The sequence below is a fragment of the Lemur catta genome, chromosome 9 (assembly GCF_020740605.2).
Source record: "Lemur catta isolate mLemCat1 chromosome 9, mLemCat1.pri, whole genome shotgun sequence".
NCBI classification, from domain to species: Eukaryota; Metazoa; Chordata; class Mammalia; order Primates; family Lemuridae; genus Lemur; species Lemur catta.
The window spans coordinates 71654613-71661770 of NC_059136.1; the positions used below are offsets into that span (position 1 = coordinate 71654613).

Here is a 7158-nt window from a genome sequence, read left to right on the forward strand (position 1 = left end):
GAGAATATAAAAAGTTTGGTATGAAATATCCTCAACATAATCATAGGCAGCAAACCCGTCTTTCTTTCTCTTTGTGCCAGGTAAAAGTAAATACAATGTGATTATGAAGAAAATTCTCCAAATAGCTATCACAATGCAATTTATGATTAAGTATGTATCTGCTGTATCACTATAGAATTTATGACAAAGAAAAGGTCACTCCAAACTGATTTTTAGAACTAGGTTACTTGAAAAAATGGCATTGGGAAACCTTGATGAAGGGCTTGGAATTGGAAGAGCAGAGGAAGGGAGCAGAAAGAGCCAATGCCTAAAGGGATTTTTTCCCCCTAAAGAGTGACAGAGGACAGTTTGCCTGCGGCATAGTGTTTATGTGGAAAAATAGATGACGCATCTTGGAGCAAATGACTAGGAGCGTGTTCAAAAATGTCTTCCAATTTAAAGGGCAGAATTTTTAAGAAAAAGGGGGATTTTGATGTTCATTAATCCAACCACAATGTGTTATATAAACCAAGCCCTTATTACCAGGTTCATTTATTTTAAAAAGGCAATTTTGAAGGTCTACAGACAAAAATGGAAAGTGACACTAACTACCCTCTACAGGGTAGAGGGCATCCTTTCAATCCAAACACTTATGACTAATGTCCAAAAGTGTGTTCATGACTGCTGTGCATCGTTGTAAATGTTCTCAACTTTTTTTCCCAGGAAGAGCTTAAGTAGTAGTTTTCAGTCTCTCAGTGCATCTTAAAACTCGAATGAATGTGATATGCCTCCTGCAGCATGGTTTATGGTCTCTTACCATGCCAGGCTCACACACATCAGAGAAGTGCCTCAAGTTTACTGGCCCTTTTCCTCTAAGTTGTTATGACAGAAGCAAAAGGCATACCTCTCACTGATGTATTTATTTTTAAGACCAAACTACTATAAATATTTGACACGAATACTATATTTTAGTTATGAAAGCAAAGTATGTGAATATTTCAGCTTACAGCAATTTTTTGGCCAGAAATTCCTGTAACAGTGAACTCTGATTGAACATTTTCAAATGAAGATATGCTCAGATATCTCCATATTTATATATTCATTTTAACTTTCAGTTCACTCTCCATAGAGATCTCTGCAAAACTCCATAAATAGGCTGACATTGCTTTTCTTTTCCTTATCTCCTTAAAGAGTTAATACTTACTATTAAAAATTGAATTAGATATTTTTAGTAAGTATTTATTGAGGTAACATTTACTTATCATAAAAGTAATCATTTTAAAGTTAACAATTCAGTCTCTAGTTTCTGAATCACTGATTCTTAAAGTTAGAAGGGCTATCAGAGATTTTTTACTCTGGCAACCTTTGCAAAACTCTTGCAGAAGAGTTGTATAAAGTTCTTTTAATAACATAACTGAGATATTACCATTAACCTTCTAATTGTTCCATTTCCTGGAACATTGCAGTGTTTATTTTTTTAACTACAGATGATTCCCTAGGAGTTCAGTTTGCTGAGATTTTCTTCTTTAAAGCCAAGGCCCCTTGATAAACCATGGCCTGGAGAACACAAATGTCATTTTCAAGAATGGTCTAAATAGACAATCTACCCACTGCATAAGGCTTTTCATCAAATTAAGACTCAAGCCTGATGTTAACAACCCATTATGTTATTTTTCTCCTGTCAAATACCTAGTTTCTCTATGACCAGGTACCACTTAAAGTTTTCCAGATAAAATACAGGAAACCCAGTCAAATTTAAATTTTAGAATAAAATAGATTTTAAAAATATAATGTCCCAAATATTACATAAGATGTAATTACAGTAAAGAATTTACTGTTTAACTAAACTTCAAATTTAACTAGGCATCGTGAGTTTTTACTTTTTAAATGTAAGAGCTCTAGTTAAAACAGAACATAATCAAAGATAAACTTGTCATGTTTTTATTTTTGTTTTCCCATTTTCTTCCCAGAAGAGATCCTTTTCCTGACTGTCCTCTCTCAGTTGCTTCTTTATGAGGACTGGTGAAGCACTTCTGGTAGTGAGCATTATAATTTTTCTAACAGCTCTTCTACCATGGCACATAAGTTAATAGTACCCAACCTTTCTAAGGACTGTACCAAAGAATAAAGTTAGACCACTACAATGAACATAACTCAAAATTATAAAAACCATATGTGGAAAAACCCACAGCCAACATCATACTGAATGGGGAAAAGTTGAAAGCATTCCCCCTAAGAACTGGAACAAACAAGTGTCCCCATCGTCACCACTTCTATTCCACATAGTACCAGAGGTCCTAGCCAGAACAGTCAAGCAAGAGAAAGAAATAAAGGGAATCTGAAGTGGGAAAGAAGAGGTTAAACTATTGGTTTTTGCTGATGATATGATCTTCTATCTAAGAAAATCCCGAAGAGTCCACCAAAAGACTCTTGGAATTGGTAAATGAATTCAGCAAAGTCTAAGGTTACAAAACCAAGGTACACAAATCATAGCATTTCTATGTACTAATAACAGTCAAGCTGAGAGTCAAATCAAGGACCTAATACCGTTCACAATAGCTACAAAGAAACTAAAATGCTTAGGAATATACGTAACAAAGGAGATGAAAGATCTCTACAAGGAGAATTATGAAACACTGATGAAAGAAATGGCAGATGATACAGCAGGTCATAAGAAAAACATCTTATGCTCATGGGTTGGTAGAATCAACATTGTTAAAATCTCTATTCTACCCAAAGTAATTTACAGATTCAATGCAACCCCCATCAAAATACCAATGTCATATTTCACAGATCTAGAAAAAATGATTCTATGCTTCATTTGGAACCAAAATGAGCCCAAATAGCCAAAGCAATCTTAAGCAAAAGGAACAAATGTGGAGGCATCACATTAGCGGACTTCAAATTATAGTCCAAGACTATAGTGGCCAAAACAGCATGGTAGTGGTATAAAAATAGAGACACAGACCAATGGAACAGAATTGAGAACCCAGATATAAAACCATCTACCTACAACCAACTGATCCTCAACAAGGAGACAACAACATACACAGGGGAAAGGAAGCCCTATTCAATAAATGTTGCTGGGGAAACTGAATGACCACATGCAGAAGAATGAAACAGGACCCCTATCTCTTTGGATTTTAATAATGAATCTATAGTATCTGCATGATAGGATTTTATTATATGTCATGTCATTTGGACTCATAATAATTCTCTTGTGATAACTGAAAATCAAGAATTTACCTAAAATATCATCACATTATCTCTACATCAAATACTCCTTTTGCAGTAAAGCAGAATTGTCATTTTGGCTCTAGTGATTGCTTTCTATCAAGTTTTCTCATTTAAAATATTTTTATTATGCCTTAAACTTATGAGTAAGGAAGATAATGATTTGGGGTGATGCCCAAATCCTCACTGCTAATGTGAGATGAATTTTTGAGTGGGTAAAGGTTGCCCCTAGGGTGACTCACCTATTTTGTGGGATGCCTGGGAGTTGTGATCTGTCCATCCTCTTTTCATTTAAAAAAAATAAAACAAAATAAAATAAAATAAAATATTTTTTGTTATTGTTGATTAGTGATGCAGTGTTCTCTGTAAATGCTTATGTCTGACACAGTAAGAATTGCCTCTATATTATGCTTTTTGATATTCTCCAACTCTAAGACTAATGATTGCCATTGTTTAATGGCTGGGATTCCTAGTCAAATCACAAGGCTCATTTTATACTTAACTTGCTTCCATAGAGTATATATTAACAATTTTATGCTTCCAAGTTCAAAAATCTGAAAACCCAGTTTGAATGTGAAAGCTATTATTCAGTGTACAACTTCATGTAATGTATATGAGCATGTTCATTTTACAAGCATCAGACCTCAAATGAAAGACTAACTAGATATAGTGTGTGGAAGTTACCAGATATGGTTTGTTTGAGATGAGGTTCATGCCAGAGGACAGAAGAGTTGAAGTTAAAAAGCAGGGAAATAATCACTAAAGAATACTGAGTAGATTGTATAATGTATGAAAACCTCCTTTCAAAATCTGTATATCTATCTCTTTGGCATGGTCCATTGTTCTAATGTTTAATCTTCACAGAAGCATCTTCCTCTTTTTTCAATTGCTTATGAATTCTGTCTCTCATACTTTTCTGATTACTTTGTATGTTTGTTGGGGTGCAATGAAAGTAAGAAGGCAAACATACTTCATAAGTGACCTAGGTTCAATTTTCACCTCTCTTTTACAAATCAGTTTTTTTTTACTTTGGGCAAATTTCTTATCCTCCTGTATATTGTTTTATAATCTTAATAAGGTAGATTTGGCTATGTCATTAGTAAATTTTATCCAGTAACTAAAGCTTTGTATTGCTAATTTAAATCCTATTGAATTTCTGATCTGTTGTAAATTTAGTCCCATTAAACTAAATTCCTGTACTCCTTTCTGGTTACAGAGTTGGATTTAATGTTTGTAGCTCAACAGTCAATTGCAAAGTTTTACCTATAACAATTCTATTGTATATAACCTATAATTGAAATATCAAAATATTAAATGAGTGTTACCAGTGTCCTGATTCCTAGTATGTAATCTAGTCTGTATTTATTTAAAAGAATTCAGTGACTCATGGAGGATGAGGAATGACATAGCAGGAATTTGAAGAAAAGCACAATCAAGGCTCAGAGTTTCAGATTCAAAATGAACTCAAGAAATTCAAAATTAAAATATTAATGCATTAGTTTGCTAGACCAAAATAAAAAAATACCACAGACTGGCTAGCTTAAACAACAGAAATTTATTTTCTTACAGTTTTCTGGAAACCAGACAGTAGGTTTGGTTTCTTCTGAGGCCTTTCTCCTTGGCTTGCGGATGGCTGCTCCCTGCGTCCTCATATGGCCCTTCTTTTGTGAGTGTGCATCCTTGGTGTGTCTCTGTGTGCCCAAAGCTCTTCTTAAAAAAACCACAAAGTCAAATTGAATTAGGGCCCACCCTTATGACCTCATTGAACTTCAATTATCTCTTTAAAGGCTCTATCTCCAAATACAGTCCCATTCTGAGATACTGGGAATTAAGACTTCAACAAATGCATTTTAAGGGAACAGGCTCAGTCCATAACAATTAGTGTTGAGGAACAGCACTCTGTGAATATCTGTGAGTGAAGCCCTGGTCTCTACAATAAAGTGGAGGAGGATAGAATCTTCCATTCCTGACATTCTGTGGTCTGGGGAAGTATGTGAGTTTCCCGGGCATGGGAGACAGAGGACAACAAAATTGCTAGAGGAAACCATGGTTTATCATGCCTGAGGAGGTACCCTTTGAGACAGGGGATTGGGATTAAAACTTCCACTGAATTTGGGGAAAATTTAGACTAGGGAGAATTTGGGCCTGTTTTCCAACTGGAGGTCCAGGGAACAACAAGCCTACTGGTGAACCCATGGGTCCAGCCTTGTATCAGAACACTCACATAACAATGACTACAGATGGCATCTAGACAGAGAGGCTCGAGGCAGCTTCACAGAAATTTTTTCTCCAAAGCCATTGGTCAACAATTTTCATTATGCCCCAAATAAATGCAAAGAAGGTAGCTACAGAAGGTGTCCCATAGTCGTGACAGGAGGATCCAGTAGCAAATAGAACATGGACGTTATAGGTATCAGCAGAGGGTGTATGTAGAGCAGGTGCTTTCCCAGTAAATCTTAACATGATTGAAATGACCAAGAAATCACTGACATAATTTCTTTTTAAGAGACTAATGGAGTAATTTACAACTAGGCAGAATGGGAGCATCAAGAAGAGGTTGAGAAATAAAAAACAGATATGTCATTTTTTACATGCATAAATTGCTTTGACTATGAATTTTTATCTGGTACACATATTTGGGCTTTTTTCAAAAGCCACATTTTTTTTAAGAGAGAGAGAGTGTGTGTGTGTGCGCGTGTGTGTGTGTGTGCACTATCTGGGTTGGGGTACACTTTTATAATAGTTTTTGATGTTTTGTTCTTAGTAGAGCAAATAAATTACTACTATGATCGTAAAAAGTTAAAACTAGGCAAAGTTTCAAACTCTACTTTGCAAGAAATACCTAACATTTTGACAGAGTTTAAACACCTACAGTTGCTGATATAAACAGTAATGACATATGTAAATATACTTTTTCAGGAGGCAGGCAAATGTTTCATGTATCATGCTTTCAGTAAACAGGTAACAGGAGAGAACTAAGGATATATATGCCCCTTCTTGTCAGTGGGAGAATAACATAGATTGATAGCATTTGATGGGTAGACTCCAGGTTGGGAGAGGAACAGATACCCTTGATCTCAGAACAAAACCAACAGTAAAATACCATGTGTATTCTGAACTCTTCCACTACCTTTCTGCTGTGCTTAGACACTTTCCTCTTAAATGGCACAGATCATAAAAACTGTCAGCAGTATGCATCTGAATAATGCATCAGGAGACTGGAAGTTACTAAAAGGAAAGAAAAAAGCCCAAACTGCTGAAACAACAATACCATCTACCATTACTGAGAGTGTCAGTTTATGATAGAGTTTATTGGTAGATCCTGTTACTTATGTGCAATAGTTCATAATTCATAAGGAAGAATTCTTGCTTACTTGTTCCACACAATAAAAAATAACTTACTCTTGAGCACAGAGCCAGGAACATATGGAGTATTTGTTTGTATCAGCTTCATAATCTTAGATATATTATCCAACATTTTTTATCCTTAGTTTTCTCATCTATAAAATAGGGAAAATGCTATTTTCGGAGTTGTTCTATTGAAATTATGAATTTAAATGTCCTTAATAATATTATTATTGTTTCCTCGTTATCATCTATGAATTTTGAGGTCAACATTTTTGGCGATGTTTTCATTTTACAAAAAAATATGTTCAAAAGAAGACATTTTTATAGATGAAATAGTTTATACTTTGAACTTTTCAGGTAAGTTTCTCAATTATAAATAAGGGCTGAAAGAATAATGAAAAATAAGACAGCTGATTAAGGGCCAAGTTCAGGAGTCAGGAACCTGTGGCCTTCTACATCGTTAAGTGCCTTTTGACGGAATCCAAATTTTACAAAACAAATCCCTTTATTTTTATTAATGCATTTTGTTTGTCTTTTATATTTTCATTTTTTAAATATACATATTTAAAATACCAAAGAATAAAATAATTTCAGTGA

General features: G+C 34.7%; 1 non-coding gene across 1 annotated transcript; it reads left to right on the plus strand.

Annotated features, from left to right (window-relative positions):
- Window positions 1-3342: 3342 nt before the first annotated feature.
- LOC123645271 lies at window positions 3343-3492 on the plus strand. The gene has a single exon (XR_006737472.1). It is a non-coding gene; the product is annotated as a U12 minor spliceosomal RNA (small nuclear RNA).
- The last annotated feature ends 3666 nt before the right edge of the window (window positions 3493-7158 follow it).